General features: G+C 39.8%; 1 protein-coding gene across 1 annotated transcript in view; it reads right to left on the bottom strand.

Annotated features, from left to right (window-relative positions):
- The window catches only part of AKAIN1 (A-kinase anchor inhibitor 1), a gene marked incomplete at both ends in the record, with an annotated part of 34,314 nt that overhangs the window by 199 nt on the left and 7,913 nt on the right, over positions 1–26,202 (bottom strand). The window lies entirely within an intron of this gene.

Genomic DNA, 26,202 nt, shown 5'->3' with positions numbered 1-26,202 from the left:
CAAAGGGAGGTGAAAGGAACAAAATTAATTTCAGTAACCAGGATAGAAGAGTCAGGCAGGAAAGGGGGGTGGGCGGGAAGGTAAGACTATCAGATGCCAGTGCAGAGCCCTCTATTGCACTGACAACTATTGTCTCATACTTTATCAACAGACTCTCTTGTTTATTTGCCCTAAATTATATTATATTCTAAATTATATTCTCATCATCTCACAATCCTCTCCTACAATTTCCATTTAAAGAATTGCCACAGAAGCTGCAAGCCTCACTGTACTTGCATTCTAATGGAGTTAACTGAGTCACATGGCCACACACAGCCTCAGGGGGTTGGTTAACATAGTAGCAAGCTGGGCACCCATATGTACTACCAAAACTCAGGGAGATTCAAATGCTAATAAAAGAAGTAATTAAGGATATTTAAATTTTGTTCCACACAATTGAAAGTAGGCAGTATTTACTTTCATTAGGTCAAACCTGATGTTCAGGGAGCTCTGTGTCTACCATCATACCGTTTAAGAGTGTGGACAAATAAAAAAATGCTCAAAAGTTCCATGCTTGCTCCTGGAAAGAGCCAAACTGGGTGTGTTAACTCTGAAATGCCCCTGTTAATGCAGCTACTTTTCTGTCTTTGGATGGGAAAAGGAAGAATCTAGAAAATTAATTCTAAGGAGTTAAGCACTAACTCCTCAACAATACAAAGAAAAAAGAAAATCTATTTTAAATTTAGCATGGCCTAACATCTGAGCTAAACTATCATGCCCTCAGCCATCCTTTACAAAGATAAATTGATCACAAATTCAAATAGTATGTGCAAGGCAGTATCTGGGGGAGTCTTTGGTGACTGGAAAGGGTAGTTTAACCCTCACCGTCATTACCACTTTATTCTGGTTCATAAATATGTGCTGTGGAGGCCAGGGGGCAGAAACAGTGGTGACTGGCCAGAAGAGAGAAAGAGGAATAAAGAGTGGGGAAAGCTACCTGGACCACTTCACAGACAATAGAAGCAAAACAAATTTATGCAAACCACAGGTACACACTTGTGTGTTGGGTTCTTTGGCAATCAAAGAAAGAGACTCTCTTCCCTTTAACTTACATGGAGAAGGAAGCAGTTACTATGGGAATACGTGTGTCATAGACAGACATCATGGAAATATTCAGTTGAGCCTCACATTGCAATTCATAAAGTGGAAGGATTCAATATAGTTCCTGAAACTGGATTATCCAGAATATGCTCTGCCATTGGAGAGACTCAACACTCCATCTGCTGCTACCAACTAACAACCCTCCCTTTCTTCCAGAAAGGCACACACTTACTCTTATTTCTGTTTATTTATGACTTAAAATGTTTCGTGATGATTGAACACATTCTCTCCTCTCTGAAAGCATTTCAGCTAAGGTTCTGCTTGCCTGACTCTTGGCATATCATCATTCAAAATTCTTGAGAGGAAACATGAAAGATTTAGCATACACTTGGAAAAAAAAAAGCACTTTCTTGCCAGGCCACCTCTTAGGCCAGTCATTGAGTATTCCTGGCTCATTCTGGACCAAACAACTGTGACCAGAGAAATTGGGTAAAGAGCTGAGAATTCAGGCCTCCCTGGTGGCCTAGGGGTTAAGTCTCAGTGCTATCACCCCTTCGGCCTGAGTTCGGGAACTAACCCACATAGGGGCAGAAGACCTCTCCTGTCTCCTCCACTGCTCCCCTCAGCAATGTATTTCAGAAATTCCACCTGTTCTGCTCCCCACTCTGCCTCTGGTGAATCATCTCACGCTCCCCCAATCTCTGGCCTACACCCCAGTTCTTCTATGCAAAAATACATAAATAAAGAGCTGAGAATTCATCTTGTTTGGAGGAAGGAACCACCAGGGCCCCTTGCATTGGTAAGTATGTGGGCAGAGCAGGCATTCACAAGATTAGCTTCATCCAGTATCATAACCTACTGATGCCCCGACAGCATTCACTTGAAAGGGTATTTGAGAACAACTTAGTGGAGACTCTTAATATAAGCACAGTGTTTACAGTGCATTACAACCCAACAGAAGAAAGAGTCAGTCACAGAAATCCTCAGTGTCACCACTTACTTGTGTATTTTAACTTTATTTGAAATTATGAATCACCTATGTGTTGTAGGTGGCCAATTGCCTAGTTTTAAATGATGCAAATGTCTCTAGTCTATTTAGCATTTACAAAATCATTCCGGTATTTCACAAATGATGATGAACTGATTTAATTAACTTTAAACTTTAAACTCTAAATGCCCAACAAAAATATATTGACATCTAATGTATTTGTCCTCAGTGTCTTTCCTCCTAAAATCATTACCTGCTATGAAAACACACACACACACACACACACACACACACTCAGACATCCCCATGCTCATGCTTCCCTGTGGCACACAGTCCATGGCTAGGGTCAGCCCTCCATAGACCACTCTCTGCTCTGCACCCCCTGCCCCATGCCACCTTTACCTGCCCCAGTGGGCAGTGTCTGAGGAACTCAACTGCAATATGATTATCAGTCTTAATTTCTTATTAATAGTCATTAAAAGCATGTTTCTAGTGACCATAGGAACATCCCCCAATAAGCTAAATGTCATTTAGCTCTACTATGTTCCAGAGAGATGGATTTTAGGAAAAATTCCCATTTTGAGGCAGAATCCGATTATTTATTTCCCCTTGATCCAGAGAGGGTGGAAGAGGTTGTATTATAAACTGTGTCTCTCTCTCCCCAGTGGGTCACTATGAATACACACATTATAGAAATCCTGATCAGGACAGGATAGGGCTCCGCCACCACTATCAGCACACACTCTCCAGTGTACAGAGCTGCAGATGGAAACCACAGCATATTTTTTTCTCTTCCTCTCTGAGTACTTGAGACTATAAAGTCTGTTATCATTAATCAATGACTAGCATATGAAACACAGAGAACAAGAACTAATTCTGGGCCCTTTATTAATGGAATGATATACTATTTCATAACTCTGTAACTACAGAAATTTTCCATGAAGGACCAGCTATTAGACTTTGCTCCTTTCTACAACAACTGCTACTGAAGCTATCCTGACTCCCTTACTTTTCTCTTAAGCAGAGTTAAAACTATGTGACTTCCTAGGGATGGAAATGCACAGCTTCTGATTGTCCAGCTCGCTGCTAACCCCACCAAGCTATGGGGTTTCCTGGTACATTACCAAATCAGAAGCAGCATTTTAGGGTTTTCAAACGCAGAAGGCAAGACAGGTATTAGCAGGTGTACAACACTTGTCAGTCATATTTGAGAGATGCCCTAATATTACCACCACCACCACTATAAGATAAAGCACAGGGCATGAAGAATCACCCTTGACTCTTTCTGCAATTGCAATGACTAGGCATGTCAATTTATAATGTGGCAAGTTACTCTCATAAGCTATGTAGAGTTCTTTATCAAAATTCCCAATACAACAAGGTAAGACATATCAGATAGCTATTGAGCACCTATATGAATGGTACCATGGAGAGTACCACAGGCCACTACACCAAAATGTTTCATTCATGTACACATTCCTTCACAAAAGAACTATGGAAACGGGAGCATCTCTGGTGGCACAAGGGGTTAAGACGCAACCTATGAAGCAGTATACAGCCTCTGCAACAAGAGTTCGATCCCCAGCCTTGCCAGGGAGCTACCCACATGGTGCAGTACACCTCTCCTGACTAGCCCACTGCTCCCCTCAGCTGTGTATTTCGGTCAATCTGCCTGCTCTGTTCCCCACTCTGTCTCTGCGAAATCCTCTCACCACCCCCACCCAAGCTCTTGTATGCATAAATAAATAAATCTTTAAAAAAAAAAAACTACGGAAACTATCTAAATGCTAGGGTAGGTATTAGAATTAAAATGTTGAACAAAACACACGTGGGTGCTGCCTTATTGGAATTTAGAATCTAATGGAAGAGTTAGGTGCTGCTCTAGTAATCAAACAAGTTTATAATTTTGAGCTGTGACATATGCCACTGAAGAGGCCAGGCAGCATATAATAAGGGGAGCTGATCTAGTCTGGGGGTTAGGGAAGGAGGCCTGCACTGGAGACTTACAGGTTAACAAGGCATTTACCAATCATGGGAAGATGAAGAAGCAGGAGGTCAAACTTAGTGGAAGTCCCGTGTAAGATCAGGGCCCTGCTGGGATCTGAAGGCAGCCGAAGTGGCTGGGTGCCCAAAGTGGGAGGGGCAACCTGGAGATGATGTGCAGAAAGTAGGCCACCCAGATGGTGCAGGTCCTGGGAGGTTGGGAGGCACTTGGGTCTTTTTCTGAGAGTAAAGCTACCGTGTGTCTTCAAATCTGTGCTGCACATGGCAGCTGGAGGTGACTGACAAGAGTTAGTCATTGAGGTGGGAATATGCAGGACTTGGAGCAGACCTCGAAATTTGGAAAGGCCAATGAGAAAAGATAGAATTCTTTCTCTGGCTTCAGAAGGCAGGAGAGACATGTAACTTACTGACTCACAGTGTCAAAACTAGCTTTTACCTTGAAGAACTATTCCATTACTTTAGAAGATATTGATAATTTAACTTACACCATATCCCTAGGTTGCAGTGTGTGTGTGTGTGTGTGTGTGTGTGTGTGTGTATGTGTGTGTGTTTTAGGAAAGCCATGGGAAGTATGCCAGTAAAACTTGAAAAGGAAAAGACAATTTTAATCTAGAAATCAAATTTGAGAATTTTGGTCAAGAAAAGCAAAGAAAATTTTGGAAAACAAGAACAAAAGGGAGGCCCGAATTTACCAGCTATCACTGCCAGTTATAAATTGCAGTGATTAAGAAAGAATAAGATTGATACAGAGATGGAAAACAATGAGCAACAAAATAGAATAGTCCAAAAAGAAAAAATAGAATGAGTGCAGAACAGGCTCTCTACTTATGAGGTCACTTAATTTATGAAAACATGACACTGCAGAGTGGTGGGGGAAAGATTATTTTCAAGCAACTGGGCTGGGCCAACAAGTTCTTCATCCATACAGGAAAATAAGGAAATCTGACTACCTTACACTATACATAAAGTCAGTTCTGCAGAGATTTCACATATTTGTATATTTGAAAAGTACAACATTCTGGAACACACAGCACTTTCAGGACAGTAAAAATATATATGATATAGAGGACACGTTATCCATTTTTCCGAACGAGTAAAGTCTACAACTTTAAAAGTAAACTGTAGACTTTGTGTGATCATGATGTGTCAATGTTGGTTCATCAATGTACCACTCTGGTAGGGGGTGTTAGTTATGGTGGAGGCCATGCATGTGTGAGGGCCAGAGATATATGAGAAATCTCTGTACTTTCCCCCCAATTTTGCTGTGAACCTAAAATTTCTCTAAAGAAACTACTCAAGGGCCTCCCCTGGTGGCGCAGCGGTTGAGCTTTGGGCTGCGAAGCTGCCCGCAACCTCTTAAGTGCCGGTTTGATCCCCGGCTGCAGACAAGGGTCCCACATGGTGCGCATTCCTCTCCTGGTGCCCACTGCTCCCCTCAGCAGTGTACTTCATCAGTCTGCCTGTTCTGCTCCCCGCTCTCGCTCTGGTGAGTTCTCTCACCCTCCGCGCTTCTGACTGTACCCAGTGCTTGAATAAATAAATCAATCAATCTTAAAAAAAAAAAGAAACTATTCAAAAAAGAGGAAAACTATCAAGTTTTTAGAGGAATGCATAGAAGAGCATTTTATTATCTTGAGAGTAGACAAATATTTCTTAAACAGGACACAAAAAACAACATAAAGAGAAAAAATTGATAAATCAAGCACTCTTAAGTGAGTTTTGCCATCAGAAACACACACATGGAAAAGGTTTTTCACTTGAGGACAAAGGTTTTTCACTTGAGTACGTTGAAGTAGGGGGGAAAATATCATCATTAATTTTCTGAACATTTAGAAAACAAACAACTCCATCAAGTCTGGGTTATGAAGTCAGAGAGACCTAAGAAGCTGTATTAACCACCACAAAAATTGCTGCATTTATCTGGATTTTCCTCTTTTCACCTCATAAGGATTCAAGGAAATCTTGTGTGTTTATGAGAAAGACAGAGTGACAGAGAGGGAAGGAGGGAGGGAAGGGGAGAGAGAGAGTGTTAGAGGATGTGTGAGTCTGTGTGTGTGTTTGTGTGTGTGTGTGTTGGTACACAAAATCCTGGGCTCATGAGCCAAGGGTGTGTTTTATTTTATTTTATTTTAAAGATTTATTTATTTATGCATACAAGAGCTGGGGTACAGGCCAGAGACGTGGGGGGTGGGAGGATCCACCAGAGACAGAGTGGGGAACAGGACAGATTGACCAAAATACACTGCTAAGGGCAGCAGCGGGTGAGTCAGGAGAGGTCTGCTGTGCCATGTGGGTTCCTCTCTGTCTGGCCTGGGATCGAACTCATGCTGCAGAGGCTGCAGATTGCTTCAGAGTGCGGTGCTTAACCCCTTGCGCCACCAGGGAGGCCTGTGTTTTATTTTACTAAACACACTTAGGATAATAGCATACTCATGGTGCTTTTCGACAACAAAAACTCTTGCAAGGCCATTTATAAATTCATCCTCCCAAGAGTTATGAAATGGCTGGAAAGAGAGTCCAGAGGTTTCCTGTCCTCATTCAGATGAAATATACTTGACCAAATTGCCACATCTCTTAAATATTTAATGAAAGATTCCGAGCTCCTGGGCAAAGCTACTCACATGCTCTCCCTTCCTATCCATCATAGGAAGGGAGGGAGGGAGGGAGGGAGGGAGGGAGGGAGGGAGCATGAAGGAGGGAAAATAAGAAGGCAGGCAGGAAGCAGGTAGGAAGGAGGGAAGGGAGGAAGGGATGGAGGGAGGAAAGAACTGGTATTAGCTCTATGAGTCATTTTAAAGGAAACCTTAAAAAACAAATAAAATACCTCTCATAATGTTCTCAATAAAATGAACATCACAATCCTCAAAATCCCGATTTCTCTGTTGAAGAAGAAATCAAATCCCTAGCTGTGACAAGTCATCAGAGAGCGCAAGTCTAGAATCTAACTAGATAAACTCTCAACAGTAATGTTTCATCCCAATCTCCAGGGGCTTAATCAGAGGAAGGAGCAGCTTCCAGCCTTTTGAAGATGATTCCTCTGTAATGACAAAATATTTCAAATATCTCTCATGATACAATGTCAAAGAGAGGCCGTGAGTTTAGTAATGCTTTAGATGACTCACCGCAGCTTCCGTATGTGTTTGAAAAGTTGCAGGAGTTATGAGACTATATTCCAACTACAGAAAGTATGTGGTGCAAATACGGCATCATTTTCCCTTAGGACATAGACAGATGTGAACTAATTCCTAATGACAGAATAGGGGTAGGGGCCAGGGCAGGGTGTAGAATCAGAAGCCTTCCACCATCTATCCTCATATTCAACCCTCCTAAATTACTACTCATGAAACACTTATTAAGTGTCCAAATATGATGTTTGCTCAGACAGGCCAAGTTTTTAACTTCAAAAAGGACGTGATAGGGCCTCCCCGGTGGTGCAGCGGTTGAGCGCTGGGTTGCGAAGCTGCCTGCAGCCTCTGTAGCACCGGTTCGATCCCCGGCTGCTCCCCGGCCACTGGAGGAGGGTCCCACATGGCGCGCAGACCTCTCCTGCCGCCCGCTGCTCCCCTCAGCAGTGTACTTCGATCCTTCTGCCTGCTCTGCTCCCCGCTCTGGCTCTGGTGAATTCTCTCACCCTCCCAACTGTACCCAGTGCTTGTATAAATAAATAAATAAATCTTTAAAAAAAAGGACGTGATATGTAAGATTTTTCATCGTTTTAAGCACTGTAAAATATTGTAAGACAAAATTGCAGGAGCTATGAGCTAAAGAAGCAGTTCTCTCAACTTTTTAAAGTGAAAGATGGTCACCCCAAAACTGTGTGGAGTCATTCACTTGCTCTCGGTTGGACTCCTTTCCAGGACCTCCTCCTGCTGATGCCTCATTTTCTCTTTTTTTTTTTTTTTTGTGGGACCCTCGCTGGCGGCCGGGGAACTAACTGGCGCTGCAGAGGCTGCGGGCAGGCTCGCAGCCCAGTGCTCAACCACTGCGCCACCAGGGGAGGCCCTGATGCTTCATCTGAAAAGCAAGAACTTTGTAATTAGTCATAAAGCCCAAAGACTATTTCCTTTTCTGCACAAAATGGAAAACACAAACATATACTCTCACTTGTTACCTGGATTTTTTCCCATATCAAACATTGCTTACTATAGTGGACCTTCTATTGCCCCTCCCACTGCTCCCCTGACCCAGACAGCAACCAGAATAACCTTCACAATTCAATATGTCGTTTACCTGCTCAAAACCTTCCTTGGCTCCCGCTACAGCTGGAAGGAAAGCTTCACCTCTCATTATCACTTCAGGGCACATAATTCTAGGGGCTGGAATTCCAAGATCAAGGCATAAGCAGAGTTGGCATCTGGTGAGAAGCTGCTTCCTGGTCCACAGAGGACAGGCTTCCCATTGTGTCTTCATGTGACAGAGACTCTAGAGAGTTCTCTGGAGTCTCTTTGATAAGGTCACTAACTCAATTCACCAGTATTTCACCCTCAGGAGCTTATCAAGTTTCAAAAGCCCCACCCCAAACATTAGCAGCCTGGGGGGTTAAGATTTTAACATAATGAATTTTTGAAGAACAAGAACATTCAGTCCATAACACTATGAAACTTGGGCAAGTCAGTTTCCTCACCTATAAAATGAATAAAAAACAGCACCTCCCTCATAAGGTTAAGAAGATCAAATGAGGGCCTCCCCGGTGGCGCAGCGGTTGAGCGCTGGGTTGCGAAGCTGCCTGCAGCCTCTGTAGCACCGGTTCGATCCCCGGCTGCTCCCCGGCCACTGGAGGAGGGTCCCGCGTGGCGCGCAGACCTCTCCTGCCGCCCGCTGCTCCCCTCAGCAGTGTACTTCGGTCCTTCTGCCTGCTCTGCTCCCTGCTCTGGCTCTGGTGAATTCTCTCACCCTCCCGCGCTTCTGACTGTACCCAGTGCATGTATAAAAACCAAAACAAACAGATAATAAATAAATAAATAAGACATGCCTCTAGAAAAAATTAAAAAAAAAAAAAACAAAGAAGATCAAATGAGTTAATATTTGTGAAGTGTTTGGACATGTGACTTAAAGTGAGCTGTACTATGTGTCTGTTTAACAACAAAATTAAAAAGTTTGAATTTTAATGCATTTCGGCCTATCTTTGTCTAAAACTTAAGACCTTGATACTGAGCATTAGACCACTTGCAACAATACATTTAGCATTCTAACATTAATCCTGAGAAGAAAAAAATTATATCGATATGCAGCTCCTCTTTAAAAATGGGAATGGAGCTGTCAGAGGGAACCTAACACATCCCATCTGCTGATCAAAGCACAGTTCATTGCCCATCTCTCCTCGCTAGAGCACTAGCTCCTGAAGGCCCCTGTCTGCTTAACTCTACCCTGTCCCCAGGACCCAACTCACAGTGAACATTCAGTAATTGGTCAACAAATGATTGTGACCCTGGTTTTCTAGTTTCCGTTTTCCAATCACTTCTTTCTCTACCCACCCCACCCCCTTCCCCTTGCCCTCTCTCTGCTCCCATTAATTTCCTGTTCTTGGCCTCCTGTACCACGTTTTTGCTGCTTTGCTGCAATTAGAGAGTTCAAGCATAGGAGGAAACAGCTGAAGAGACATTCTTTTGGCACCAGCACAAGTCCTTCGCAGAAAGCACACTGGGATAAGAATATCAGAAAGGGTGCTCCAATTTTCAGGCCACATATAACTAGGTCAATTACCATTCTTGAAATTTTATACCAATATGTCTTACATTTTCTTTCTTCCTGGTTTTCCCTATTCTCTCTTCCCTTTGTGTCCCCATAAGCCTAAAGGTTCGCAACTCTATTTGGTTTCAAATTCTTTTCCCAAGGTCATGTAAAAACAAACTCCCTTCAGTTGGGTCCAGTGATACGCTCAGGGATTTTGTTCTTATTGGGGAACCTTTTGACAGAAAAACACTCTGCATGTGTTTAAAATTCCCTGAACCCTGGATAGTTAAGTATACATAGTCATGCACTGCTTAATGACAGGCTTATATTCTGAGAAATGTGTCGTTCTGGGATTCATCCTAGACTATAGGATGCAAATATCTTAGAATATACTTATGCAGGGCCTCCCTGGTGGTGCAAGTTAAGATACAATCTATGAAACTATCCACAGCCACTGCAGCACAAGTTTGATCCCCAGCCAGGGAGCTACACACATGGTGCGGCAGACCTCTCCTGACTCGCCCATGGCTCCCCTCAGCAGTATATTTCAGTCAGTCTGCCTGTTCTATTTCCACTCTGTCTCTGGTGAATCTTCTTACCCCCTGCACCTCTGGCCTGTACCCCAGTTCTTGTATGCATAAATAAATAAATCTTTAAAAAAAAAAGAATATACTGGGCCTCCCCTGGTGGCGCAGTGGTTGAGCGTTGGGCTGCGAAGCTGCCCACAGCCTCTGCAGCACCGGTTAGATCCCTGGCCGCCAGCAAGGGTCCCACAAGGCGCGACAGACCTCTCCTGCCATGCCCACTGCTCCCCTCAGCAGCAGTGTATTTCGTCAGTCTGCCTGTTCTGTTCCCCGCTCTGGCTCTGGTGAATTCTCTCACCCTCCCGCACTTCTGACTGTACCCAGTGCTTGTATAAATAAATAAAAGTAAATCTTTTTTAAAAAAGAATATATTTATGCAAACCTAGGCGGTTCACTTATTACACACCCAGGTCATGTATAGGGACTGCTGTAGTATATGCAATTCATCTTTGATTAAAATGTTCTCATGTATGATTGTGATCATACATGTAAGCTCTCCACAGCTCCGTGGTCACAGCCAGTGCTGTGAGAAAACTGTCCTGGTAGCACTGAGTGTGAATCCCCTCTCCATGCCATCCTCAGTTCAACTGAACATGCCTCAGCTTTCTCATATTTAAATTACACAATACACATAAAATCATTTAGTTTCTTGAAGCAAAGAAGTAAGAAGACAAGTCACTATTACTTCATCTATAATTGGCCAAAAGATACAAAACTCCTTCAACCATAAATTTCACCTGGGCAAAATTCTAGTATGTGTGGTTTTTCTTTTATTATACCTTTTTACATAATCATGAGAATCTTGGCTCATTTTACTGTGTTGGGGTTAATTAGAAAAAGAGAACAGGTGGCTGGAAATAGAAAAGGAAGTGAAGAACAAGATCAGATGTTTTATGTTTTTTTTTCCTTAGTGATATTTCAGAAAGAAAAAGAAATGAAGGAAAATAAACTAAGACTTTGAAAGCACTGGTTAGATCTGTGAAATATTGTTACAATGGGTTGCCTGACTGTGGGTCCTTACCCCCACACCTAAAAGGGGCTTATAATAAGACTCAACTGCAGGTACACACAAAAAGGTTAATAAGGGGTTTATTTACAAAAGAGGGGGAAATGAGGAGTGGAATAACTCAGGGAGAAAAAGAGAGCGAGAGAGAAGCTGATGAATGCATCCTACCAGTTCTGCTGAGCTGGAACCTCAGTCCACACTGAAAGCCGGCGCAAAACCAAGCACCACCAAGGCCCACACGTCTGGTTATATACCAAACCTGGCTGCTTTACTCTGCCCTCAGTTCCCAGCAATCCTCCCTTTGTGGTGATGACATTATGGGATTTGTAGTCCTTGGTGTCTTGGATCTCTTTGGCCTGGGGTGAGAGTAGGGTTCATAAAACCTATCTGTGGAGTCTGTTCAGGACATCCTTTCCCTACAACCACAGGAGGCTAATTTCATGTATCTTACCCTGTATCTCAGGGAGCTTTAACTGGCAGAATCAAAAACTCTAGTCAGCTTTCCACTGAGCATGCAATTGAATTGAAGAGAGAACCTCTCCTGGGGTAACTGAATAGTCACATGTAAAAGGATAAAACGGGGCCCCCCTGGTGGTGCAAGGGGTTAAGCAAAACACTATGAAGCTATCCGCAGCCACTGCAGCACAAGTGCGATCCCTGGCTGGCCAGGGAGCAACCCACGTGGAGCAGCAGACCTCTCCTGTCTCGCCCACTGCTCCCCTCGGCAGTGTACTTCAGTCAATCCATCTGTTCTGCTCCCCGCTCTGTCCCTGGTGAATCCTCTCACCCCCACACATCTGGCCTGTACCCCAGTTCTTGTTTGCATAAATAAATAAATCTTTTTTAAAAATGTTTAAAAATGGACCCCTATCTTACATCACTCACAAAAAATTAACTGGAAATGGATTAAAGACTTAAATGCAAGACCAAAAGTATGAAACCCATGGAAGAAAATAGAGGAGTAAAGACATACGTCTTGGTAATGAATATTTGAACATGACACATAAATAAAAGCAACAAAATGAAAAATGAACAAGCAGACTACAACAAACTGAAAATCTTCTGCACAAAGAAGGAAACCATCAACAAAGTGAACCTATGTTAATAGGTTAAAAATATTTTCAAACCATGTTTGCTAAAGCATTAATATCCAAAATGTCAAATATTCAAAATATCCAGATGTCACATATGCTTGTTAGAATGGCTATCATTAAAAAGGCAAGGGGTACAAATGTTGGCAAGGATATGAAGAAACCCTTGGGCACTGCTGAGGAGACTGTAAACTGTTACAGCCACTATGGATAACAATACAGAGATTCCTCAAGAAATTAAGATTAAAACTACAATATGATTCACCAACTTCACTTCTGGGAATATATCCAGAGGAAATGAAAATACTAACTCAAAAAGATATCTGATTCCATGTCATGGATTGGAAGAATAAGCACGGTTAAATGGCTATCTTACCTAAAGCAATTTTGAATTAGCACAATACCTGTCAACATCCCAGTGATTTTTTTAAGGAAACAAACAATTCTAAAATTTATACAAAACCACGTAAGACCTGGAATTGCCAAAGAATATGAGAAAGAAGAAAAATGGCTATGCTCAAACAACACTACAAAGCAATAGAATTAAAACAATGTGGAACAACGTATTGGAACAAAAACAGATATACAGACCAATGATACAGAATTGGGAGCCTAGATATAAGCCCTCACGTATATCACAGTTAATTTATGACAAAGCAACCAAGACCATCCAGTGGAAAAAGGAAATCCATTTCAACAAATAGTGCTGGGAAAATTGGACAGCTGCATGCAAAGAGAAATGAAATTATATCATTATTTAACACCATACACCAAAATTAACTTAAAATGAATTAAAGACTTAAAATGAATTACTTGAAATGAATTAAAGACCTGAAACAATAAAGTACATATAAGAAAACAGGTAAAGTACTCCCTAACATTGTCTTACAGATTCTTTGGAACTTCACTCCATAGCCAAAGTAAACAAAAGTAAAATAAACAAATGTGACTGCCTCAAATTAAAAAAATTTTGTTAAGCAAAGGAAACCACCACAGAAATAGGCAGCCTAGGGGCCTCCCTGGTGGCACAGGGGTTAAAGTCTCAGCACTATCAAGCTATCACCAGCCACTTCAGCATGAGTTCAATCCCAGATTCTAGCCAGGGTGCTAACCCACATGGCACAGCAGACCTCTACTGCTGCTCCCCTCAGCAGTGTATTTCAGTAGATCTGACTGTTCTACTCCCTACTCTGTCTCTGGTGAATCATCTCCTTTCACCGCCCCCCCACCTCTGGCCTACATCCCATTTATTTATTTATGCATAATAAAATAAAATAAATCTTAAAAAAAAAAAGAAAAAGAAACAGGCAGCCTGAGGTATGGGAGAAGATATTTGTACATCAAAAGTCCACAGGGCGGCCTCCTTGGTGGCGCTGGGGATAAAGACAGCGTTATCAAGCTCTCTCCAGCCACTGCAACACTAGTTCCATCCTTGGCCAGAGAGCTGACCCACCCACTGCTCCCCTCAGCAGTGTATTTCAGTAGAGCTGTCTGTTCTGCTCTCCACTCTCTCTGGTGAATCCTCTCACCCACCACACCTCTGGTTTACATCCCAGTTCTTGTATGCATAAATAAATAAACTTTTGAAAAAAAAGTCCACAGTGGGTTAATATCCAAAACATATAAATAACTCATACAACTCAACAGCAACAACAACAACAAAAAAATTGGGCAGAATATCTGTATAGACATTTTTCTCCAAAGAAGACATACAGAGTCATTAGGTACATGAAAAAAATGTTCAACATCATTCATTATTAGGGAATTGCAAGTCAAAGCATAATGAGATACCACCTCAGATCCATGAGAACGGCCCATATCTAAAAGGCTGCAAACAAATGTGGTCAGGTTATGAAGAAAAAGGAACTTTGCTATACTGCTGGTGATTGTGAAACCTCTGTAGAAAATGGTATGCACATTAAAAAATAGAAATACTAACAATAAAAGTAGAAATATCATCCCTAGGTACTTATCTGAAAAAACATGAAAACACAAATTGGAAAAGATACACACAAGCCTATATGTATAGCAGCATTATTCACAATAATCCAGACATGGAAACAACTTAAATGTCCATTGAGTGATGACTAGATGGAGAAATTGTGGCTTATATACTCAGTGGGATACCAATCAGCTATTTATTTATTTATTTATTTTTAAACCTTTTAATTTAATTTTATTTTATTTTTTATTTAAATTTTATTTTTATATTCCCCATACAATTACAATCCCCTTATTTTGATCCCAATCCCTCCTTTCCCCATCCCCCAAACCCCATAGAGTGTCTCTGTTTCATAGTTGTTTGTTGATTTGATACTTTCTTTCTTATAGTTATTCTTTTTCCTGGTCCCTTATTTAAGTTTTCTAAATTCCTGCTATGAGTGAGACCATCCGGTGTTTTTCTTTTTCTTTCTGGATTATTTCGCTGAGCATGATCCCTTCCAGCTCCATCCATGTTGCTGCAAATTGCCATGTGTTTATTTTTTTTTGAATGCTGAGTAATATTCCATGGTGTATCTGTACCACATCTTCTTGATCCAGTCATCTGTTTTTGGGCATTTGGGTTGTTTCCAAAGCTTAGCTATTGAAAACAGTGCTGCTATAAACATAGGGATGCAGGTGCTCTTTGGAATTGATGTTTCTGTGTCCTTTGGGTAAATACCTAGGAGTGGAATTACTGGATCATATGGAAACTCTATGTTTAATAGGTCAAGAAATCTCCACACAGCTCTCCATAGTGGTTGGATCAGTTTGCACTCCCACCAACAGTGCAGGAGAGTTCCTTTTTCTCCACAACCTCGCCAACATTTGTTGTTGCTAGTTTTTTTAATATGTGCCATTCTCACTGGTGTAAGATGGTATCTCATTGTAGTGAAGCTTGATTACTACCTAACACCATGCACAAAAACCAACTCAAAATGGATTAAAGAACTAGACATAAGACCTGAAACCATAAAATATATAGAAGGAAATCTAGGTGAAACACTACATGACATGCACATCAAAGACATCTTTACAGACACATCACCCAAAGCAGTGATAGTGAAGGCAAAGATAAACAGCTGAGACTACATCAAATTAAAGAGCTTCTGCACAGCAAAGGAGACAATAACAAAAACAAAGAGAAACCCCACCGACTGGGAGAACATTTTTTTAAATAAATTTTATTTTTATATTCCCCATACAATTGCAACCCCCTTATTTTGACCCCAATCCCTCCCCTCCCCGCCTCCCACCCCCTATAGAGTGTCTCTGGTTCATAGTTTTTTGTTGATTCTGATTTTCACTTTCTTATAGTTATTCATTTTCCTGGTCCCTTATTTAAGTTTTCTAGATTCCTGCTATGAGTGAGACCATCCAGCATTTTTCTTTTTCTTTCTGGCTTATTTCGCTGAGCATAATCCCTTCCAGAGCCATCCATGTTGCTGCAAATTGCATGTGTTTATCTTTTTTGAATGCTGAGTAATATTCCATGGTGTATATGTACCACATCTTCTTGATCTAGTCATCTATTTTTGGGCATTTGGATTGTTTCCAAAGCTTAGCTATTGTAAACAGTGCTGCTATAAACATAGGGGTGCAGGTGCTCTTTGGAATTGATGTTTCTGCGTCCTTTGGGTAAATTCCTAGGAGTGGAATTGCTGGCTCATATGGAAGCTCTATGTTTAGTAGGTCCAGAAATCTCCACACAGCTCTCCATAGTGGTTGGACCAGTTTGCACTCCCACCAACAGTGCAGAAGAGTTCCTTTTGGGAGAACATTTTTGCACACAACACTAATGAAAAAGGACTGATCACAAAAATCTACAAAGAGCTGATGAGACTCAACAAAAACAAAGAAAATAATCCAGTCAAAAAATGGGCAGAAGAACTAAAAAGAAACTTCTCTGAAGAGGAAATGCAAATGGCCAACAGGCATATGAAAAAATGTTCAATACCACTCAGCTATTTAAAAAGATGAAACAAAATCTTACCCTTGTGGGCCTCCCCAGTGGCGCAGCGGTTGAGCACTGGGTTGCGAATCTGCCCGCAGCCTCTGCAGCGCTGGTTCCATCCCCAGCTGCTCCCCGGCCACCAGAGGAGGGTCCCGCATGGTGCGCAGACCTCTCCTGCCACCCTCAGCAGCATATTTTGTCAGTCTGCCTGCTCTGTTCCCTGGTCTGGCTCTGGTGAATTCTCTCACCCTCTTGCACTTCTGACTGTACCCAGTGCTTGTATAAATAAATAAATAAATATTTTAAATAAATAAATAAATATTACAGATGCAATGTGCACAAAATGGCTGTAGCTATATAGAGAGTAAAGCTATGTAGAGAGTAAATCCTAAAAATTCTCTTCACAATGAGAAAATTTTCTTACATTCTTCTTTTTTTTCCTTTTGTTTCTATATAAGAAGGTGGATTTTAGCTGAACCTACTGTGGTAATTCTTTCATAACACATGAAATCAAGCCATTATGTTCTAAGTCTTAAGTATATACATGATGTATGTCAGTTATTTTTCAGTAAACTGAAGGGAAAACATCATAATCTTTCAAGTCAGCATAGCAAGTGCGCTGAGCATTTGGTCCAAAAATCAAATATGGAAAAAAAGTAAGGGAGGGAAAGAGAGATAGAGGCAGGGAAGGGGAAAAATTAGTTAATGAGACAATTAGTTATTCCAAAATAAAATTAAATTATCTGCATCTATAATAATTATAATCATAGATATACCCTAAAAAGTTTCTAGCCGGCAAACTATAGTAAATGGAAATTAATTCTATAAAACACATCATAATTAAAGATGCAAAAGTTTACATTGAGATACACTTAAAATGCTGTAATTTTTTCCTATATTTTTTGAAAATAATATTTTGCACATTTTTACACAGTATATTTATGGCCTATAATTACATTCATCATTTTTTTTAAAGATTTATTTATTTCTTTATACAAGCACTGGGCACAGTCAGAAGCGCAGGAGGGTGATAGAATTCACCAGAGTCAGAACAGGGAACAGAACAGGCAGACTGAACCTTTATCATTTTTTAATGAAATCTCAAGTTCCTCAGGAACAAATTCTTCAACCACAATTTGTTAGTTTATTTAACCATCACTCCACATAAGTAGACATTGCCAGGGCCTAGTGTTCCCCTCCATTCACACCCTTTCTTCCCTGCCAAAAGTAAACAATCTTCTGAATTTGTTCATACTCATTCCTTTACTCATTCTATACGCATGCTTAATTTTTAATAAAACATATATACTTATGGTGTTGCCTATACCTTAAATTTGGTCATTTCACTGCTATATACCAGTGAAACTGGTATAGTTAGTTTGATTCATTCAAAATGTTTAATCCATTCAACTAACAGTATTTAGTTTGAATCCATTATTAGCTATTATGAATGATCCACCACAAATATTGACCTTGCCTACTAATACACATGTGCAATAGATTCCAAGATCTTAAAGGAGTAACAAATAAGTATGCCCAGCTCACTAATACTGAAAAATGTTTATCCAGATGAGTCATATTTCAATATTTCCAACTATATCTCACAGATTTAATTTGCATTTCCCAGATTACTAATGAGGTAAAGCATCTTTTCACAATTATGATTTTCCCCTTATGAAGCCCATTTAAATTATTTGACTATTTTCCTATTAAGTTGTTTTCATTTTCCTTATTGTTTTTTTTTTTAAAGTATTCTACTCACAATCCCTTTGTCAACTATATTTGCAGCAAATATCTTCTTTGTGGCTTTTTACCCATTAACTTATTATTCTCTTAATAAGCAGAAGTTGTTCACTTTAATGTAGTCAGAGCTATCACTTTCTTTTTCATTTATGGTTAGTGATTTGAACTCTTACTCCTGAGCTCATGAGGTTGTTCTCCACAATTGTCTTCTGAAATCCTTACAATGTTGCTTTTACATTTTGCACTTTAATCAGACTCTAAGCTCTGTGGAATTGATTTTTGTTCATGGTGATTTTTGTAAGATAGGGATATGATTTCTACATGGACAGTAAATTGCCACAGAATTTGGTTTTAAAAAGTCTATCTTTTCCCTACTAACTTGCCAGGACACATTCATCGAAAGTCAAGTGACCACCTTATGTGGAGATCTGTCTTTTAGTTATTCTTTCCCATTATACTATTTGGCTTACACTAACTTCTCTGCCTTAAATAGCACTGCTTTATAAACCTTAATATCTTGAACAATTTGAAAAATGAGGAAAATAGAAAAGACTGAAATGAAGAGCAAAAATAATACAGAAAAAAATCTATTTCAATTTCTCATTCTTTGAGAATGTTAAAGTTCAAATAAGGCAATTATTTGTCCAAAGTGACAAGCTTGTGCTGTGACAAGAATTTCTATCTCCACATTTTCAGACCAATATCCTTAACTTCAAAGTAAAATTGGAGCATTTAGGCATTTTGAGAATAAGATGAGTGCGATTTGGGGCAGAGGACAGCCATCTTGAGAGGAACCAAGGGAAACATGAATGAGAAATAGAATTTTTAAAAAATGTAATTTATTTCATTAGCAAAAAGAAGGCAAAAACATTTCATTTCATGGTTGCTGTTGAGTGGAATGCACTAACCAGAGCGGGTGCTAGAATGCAGGGTAAAGGGCAGGCGTCAGAAGTAACTGTGCCGCTCAGCCCAACCTAGAAAACTAAGCCGATTTGCGAGATTCAGACAGAACCGTGGCAGTGGCTGATATCATTTTAACCATGAAAGTGATAATAGGGCCTCCTTCACAGCCTAGGAATTAATAAGTCCCAGCACTACCACTATGATGGTGATAGTGATGGCCTGCTTTTCATCCCCAGCCAGGGAGCTGACCCACATGGCATGGCAGAGCTCTCCTGTCTCCAGCCAGGGAGCTGATCCACATGGCATGGCAGACCTCTCCTGTCTCTCCCACTGCCCCCCGCAGCAGTGTATTTCAGTAGATCTGCCTGTTCTGCTCCCCACTCTGTCTCTGGTGAATCCTCTCACCACCACCCCCACCTGTGGCCTGTACACCAGTTCTATAAATAAATAAATAAATAAATAAACAAACAAACAAACAAATAAATAAATAAATAAAATCAATCTTAAAAACTGATAGTAGACAGAAACCAAAAATGAACCTCACAAAGCAAACTAGACACCCAGAGCAGACTTCACTCATAACACCATGGCTGCCCCGGTAAAGACCTGAGTAATAGCGACCAATTGAGAATGAAGTAAAGATACGCAAGTGAATATCCAGATGAGTGTGATCTTACAACCAGTAAAAAAAAAATTTATACATAAAAACTTGAATCTACATACTCTAAAAGATTCTAGAGATCAGAATAAAATAACAAATTATGTCGTTTCATGGCCTCATTGTCCCACTTGATCTATTTACAGCCATCATCTCTTAGAAAGGAATCCCAGAAATCAGGAACTGAGAGCTGGGACAGGTAGATCTCACCTGGTTCCCTGTGTAAGGATTCAGAGTAATCAAGGCAACCTCTCTCCTGATTTCCCTCTCTGTCTTTACCTGGTGGGCTGGGCCTGACAGAGGAAAGAAATGATACATGAAGATGTTCAAACATTTATTGAACATCTGCTATGTCCGGGCAATATGCTAGGCACTGAGGATATTGAGAGAATCCACATTTCCTATTTCTTAAGACAGTTACAGTAAACCTAGGATAAAATCTGGGTCAGTGAGCAAGCCTCTTAACCCGCTCACCTATATTAACTCATCTTCCAAAACATAATAGAAATGGTATATTTTATAGGATAAATATGAGGATAAAATGTATAATGTGTAAGTACTATAAAAAATCATAACTATAGCAAGTAAGACTGATGGTCATCTTTCAAATTCTGCTATGAGTTCAAAATTCACATTTTCTACCAATTTCTCTTTATAAAGACCTAAAATGAGCACCGCTAGGGGCGTAAAGAGGAAAAGGCTCACCCAATTATGGTACAGTGTGTGGAAGCTGAGAACAAAGGGAAAAATAAGAAAGGATGATTTGTTACAGGAAAGATCAGATCTAAGTGACAGGCTTCAAGTAAATAATTGATTTTTCTGATTGGTTTGTGGTTCTCAAAATCTGGCATCCTAAGAATCAGTTAGGATGAATAGTTACAGTGAATATTATAGAGGATGCAGCACAGGAATTTACAAATATAACTGTGACTAGGTAATTTTGATGCAAGTTTCAGGGGGGCCACCCTGGTATTTAGTACTGACCTTCTGTCTACACCCACAAACATAAGGAAATCAGTGCAAAAAAGGACCACTTTACAATTTATTTATTTAATGGGGACAAACAAGCAGATGATTTAAGTCCCGAAGTTCAAGGTGTGTGCCTTTCCCATCTACAGAATTAGCTAACTGGGGCCTCCCTGGTAGCACTAGGGGTTAAGACGCAACCTATGAAGCAATCCGCAGCCCAGCCGCCGCACACAAGTTCAATCCCCGGCCAGGGAGCTACCCACATGGCACAGCAGACCTCTCCTGACTCGCCTGCTGCTCCCCTCAGCACTGTATTTCAGTCAATCAGTCTGTTCTGTTCCCCTCCCTGTCTGTGGTGAATCCTCTCACCCCCCCACACCTCTGGCCTGTACCCCAGTTCTTGTATGCATAAATAAATAAATCTTTTTAAAAAAAGAATTAGCTAACTGTCAAATCTGCACTATACTTTGGGAAACCCTAATTTGATCATTAGCCTTCAAGAAATTTCTAATCATTAATTTTAAAATTCTGACTGTTAACAGCATCTACCATCACTGCAGGTCTCAACAAAGGTTATGGAAATTTGATATCAATTCCAGGTTTTCCTTTCTAATTATAGTCAAATTTGCCAAGTAACTAAGGTTTGAGGGTAATATAAGACAGAATCTTTTGTTTAGGGAAAATGGAACTGCTTCTATGATAATTTTTGGATCATTGAAAGGTAAAAAGACAAATCAAGTGGAAAATATTAAAAATTCTACTTTGTAGTAAGGCCAAGATAGTATTGGCGAGAAATACCCTCAAATTACAAGTTCTTTTCTATGGAAAAGTTGATGTTTTCAGTTTAAGCTTTCAGCTATATGATTTAAATTCTTTTTGTGTTAAATTAAAATCATGTTGTCTTTTGGCAGCCTTCAAACTAATTATTCCAATAATTGATTAAAGTTACTAAGTATAAATTAAAATGGCTTCCAAGAAGTAAGAAATACAGAAGATACATCCAAATCTCATGAAGCATTAACAGGTGAACAATATAGAGCATTTGCAAATGGTGAAAAAGAAATGCTGGCAGATAATGTTATCAATATGTGTGCTCAGAGGCTGAACAATATGACTCAATATCTTTTGGATCCATCTGGTATACTTTCGAGAATCACATAATGTACTGGCCAGTTTATTTTAAAAATCCAATAATACAACAATTATGTCTTTTTATAAAACTGAGGAGGAGGGGTTGTAATTCTATTAAATGAACAAAAAAGATCATTTGAATACATATCATAGGCAGATATATAGGAAATATTCTGTGTGTAGAAAATCTAGAGCATGAAGAAAAACCAACTATATTTAAATTAAAAATGCACATGGAAATTATTTTATATGATATCATGTTATTCCAGGGGAGGGATAAATTAATTAATATTAGATTATGATAAAGGATGAAAAACATCTCTATTAGAGTCTACTCTTAAAACAAAGCCATTTGCCTTTAAAAGGCTGGAATTCAGTGAAGTAGAGAAGTAAACAATTCACTGCTTGTCATCTGGGGTAGTATTAATACAATTTTGAGCCACTGGAGGGTTGCAGATGTATGACAATATTTATTTATTTTACCAAATGAAATTTTCATTCACTGAAAAAACAATTATCCCTGAAAAAGCAAGTAAAAGCCATGTATCTAATTTCTACTTCACTACTCCTAGTCCAATAAACTCAACTGTTTTGTATAGAGTTGAGAAGAAGACCAAACTCACTCCTACAGTCTAGGATGAACCTGAGGCCTTAGTCCCTTCCAGGAATACAGATCTCTTGTGTGAGTTTTCCTCAACACCTTCCTAATGGTCATGAGGGAAAAGTGGTTGAAGCTGAGTAGCTTAACAAAATTTCATCATATCTGAAAATATTTGCAGAACTTGCCTTACAAGTAATGCATAGTTATATTTTGTCATCCTGTATTCAAAAAGACAGCTCACAATATTGACATCACTCACATATAACATAAAAATAAGTTGGTGCAGGGCCTCCCCAGTGGCGCAGCGGTTGAGCCCTGGGTTGCGAAGCTGCCCACAGCCTTTGCAGCACCGGTTCGATCCCCAGCTGCCGGGCGAGGGTCCCACATGGCCCACAGACCTCTCCTGCCGCCCACTGCTCCCCGTCAGTCTGCCTGCTCTTCTCCCTGCTCTGGCTCTGGTGAATTCTCTCACCCTCCCGTGCTTCTGACTGTACCCAGTGCTTGTATAAATAAATAAATAAATAATCTTTTAAAAAAAATAAGTTGGTGCAATAATGCATTTCAGGTGGCGATGTGTGTAGGGGAAAATGGCCATGGCCATATCACTATTATTTTTGAATGGATATTAAAAAGTTGGAATTAAAAGGCACTGATTTTTATTCCATTATGTCAAAAGATAACAAAATTTATAAAAAACAGTGTCCTCAATGATTTGAATTAATTTTATTTTTCTAGTCCATTAATTGAATAGTTTTCAACTCATTGTTTCACTTTTCTGTTGTATACCATGTCTTTTATGCTTATGCCAATCTGCCAGTTAAATAAGTTGCAGAGCATGAAAACTATCTGGGGAAGTATGGATCAGTATAAGGCCCATTAAGATAGAAAGATGAGGGTCTCCCTAGTGGCTCAAGGGATTAGGATGCAAACTATGAAGCTATCCGCAGCCACTACAGCACCAGTTCAATTCCCAGCCAGGGAGCTACCCACATAGCGCAGCAGACCTCTACTAACTCGCCCACTTCTCCCCTCAGCAGTGTATTTCAGTCAGTCTGCCTGTTCTGTTCCCCAATCTGTCTCTGGTGAATCCTCTCACCCCCACCTCTGGCCTCTACCTCAGTTCTTATATTCATAAATAAATAAGTCTTAAAAAGAAAAGATAGAAAGATGAACCCAACAAAATATCCTGTTGAAATATTTCCAACTCTGTTTTTATAAATATTTCTGCTCTTAAGTCACCTCTTGCATGCTTTCACTATTTGAAAAATGTAGCATGTTTGACTATCTTAGGTGACTGTGACTAGTAATTTCCTATACTAACATATATAGATATTCTCATTATTATTAAAGAGTAGTGCTCCTTCCTATCATATTAATATAGAAGAGAATAATTAAATGATGCTTTAATGACACTTCATGTGATTTTTCACTCTTGCATACTTAAAGATTTTTTAAGTTGTATAATAATTAAAGCATTGCAGTCCTAGCACCAAAATTTCCAGATTGGTAAGTGGAAAAGAAGAAAAATTCTGGTACCTTCAATTTGGTAAAGATGGCAGTTTAAATGAGCAGAGGGAAGTACTGAGAAAACTGGATAAATGTTTTTTAATATTATTTAAATCTACAATTCCAGATAGAGAAAGAATGGTAAAATTTTTTGAATTGAGACATACATACTAGATATATTACAGTTGATGTATATGGTTGGAGAAGTGAAATTAAGAAAAATGGCACTGAGGAGAGAGGATGATAGAACGAAAAAGAATAAAATACATCGGCTTTACATGGAGTGCTGATGTTGTTCCATGAAGTAAGGAGTGTGATCATTTAAATTCAACATATTTAAAGTCAAAATGAAAGGAAGGCAAAGTAAAAAATATATAGTGAGTATGTATCTGATCTTGGGGAGAAAAAGTTCTTATAAAGAAAAACACAGAAAAATAAATAGGCACTAAAAGACAAAAAAAAAAAAAAGAAGGAAAGAAAGAAACCATAAGGATTGATAAATTTTACTACACTAAAACAAAATCTTATTAAGTCAAGAAAAATAGGGCTTCCCTGGTGGTGCAAGGGGTTAAACACTGCACTATGAAGCAATGCACAGCCTCTGCAGCATGAGTTTGATCCCCAGCCGGCCAGGGAGCAACATGGCGCAGCAGACCTCTCCTGACTCGCTCGCTGCTCCCTTCAGCAATGTACTTCAGTCAATCTGCCTGTTCTGGTCCCCACTCTGTCTCTGATTAATCCTCTCACCCTCCACATCTCTGGCCTGTACCCCAGCTCTTGTATGCATAAATAAATATATCTTTAAAAAAAAAAAGAAAAAAGAAAGAAAAGTAATAATTTTAAAGGTCATTAAATTAGGAAAAATACTACATATATGCATATATATATATAAAAGTTGTCTTAATATGTAAATAGGATTTGTGAATTGATAACAGCCCCATAAATATGGGTAATTTACAAAAATACAATTATAATGATAAAGTAGATACTAACTTTAGCCTGCACACTTTACAATGCATAAAAATACAAGAAGAAATAAACCCACAACCAAGAAAAGAGACAAAATGGAACATTAGGCACCAGTGAAGAGCAATGTCTACAAATTTCTGGAAGAAGGAAAGCAGGAGAGATTGAGTAGACATAGGAAAGTTGGGGAAAGCCACAGCTTAGACTATACCACAAGAAAAGTGCCAAGAAAGTGTATTCAAGTCAACCAAAGAAAGAGGGAAAATCTGGACTCATAATCCACATTATTATGGTATTAGAAGTCAGACATGGCATTCAACAGGTAGAATGTTTGAAGGCAACAGTATTATGCATTTGTCCTCCCTATTCAGCCCTGTCATCATCCAGAAAAAAAATAAGACAGTAGAATTTTCTCCCTAGGCAAAAGTGAGCCATTAATAATAATAAAATGATAGTTGTGCCCTCCCTCATGTCCACAGGATGTTTGCAGTAGATCTAAGCATCACATCCTCATAACGCAAAATACACAGCAGACGCCCACCTATCTGAAACACTAACTCAAAGTGATATCTGCACTCCTGTATTTATTTCAGCACTATTTACAATAGCCAGGTTATGGAAACTATATATTTAGGTGCCCAATGACTACTGTGACAGGAACTTTGTTGCCGCTCTGTGGCCAGAATGTGATGAGGGACATAACGGTCATGGAGCAAGTTTGCAAGGCAAGTCTCTGCCTCTTGACCAGAAGTTCTTATGCCATTTATTGAAAGCATACAGGCTTGTAAAAGCTGATCATGTGACAATGATATGATGAATAAAGTCTGGAGGCAGAGATTGAAATGGGGGACAAAGTTTTACGAGGAACAGAGGAGGGGACATCTTGACCATATGTCAAGAGACATTTTCGTGTGTGCTGATGTTATCAGAGGCAGAGTTATCCTGAGACCACCATGGAGACAGTCTCATAATCAGGTCAGCAGTGGTCTTGGTGTCCCAGGGTCTGCCTCGTGATATGAGCTATACTCCATAGGTAGTCAAGAAATGTTCTGCTGTGATGCAGATAGCAAATAGGTCACAGTTGACCATGAGTGGCCAGCTAGTAGCCAGCTCATAGGAACCCACAATTGAGACAAGTGAGTGGATTAAGAAGATATGGCACATACACAAATTGTAACATTACTCAGCTATTTAAAATAAAAATGAAAGCTTGCCATTTGCAACAGCATGGATGGAACTAGAGAGGATTATGCCAGGCAAAATAAGCCAGAAGGACAAAGACAAATGCTGGATGATTTCACTCATAAATGGAATATTAAAAAAAAAAATCTAAAGAAGCAGACAAAAACAAAACAAAACAAACTC

This window comes from Talpa europaea (genome assembly GCF_964194135.1).
Source record: "Talpa europaea genome assembly, chromosome: 13".
Lineage (NCBI taxonomy): Eukaryota > Metazoa > Chordata > Mammalia > Eulipotyphla > Talpidae > Talpa > Talpa europaea.
Note: the sequence above shows the minus strand (reverse complement) of the source record. Positions and strands in the feature narration are given on the sequence as shown.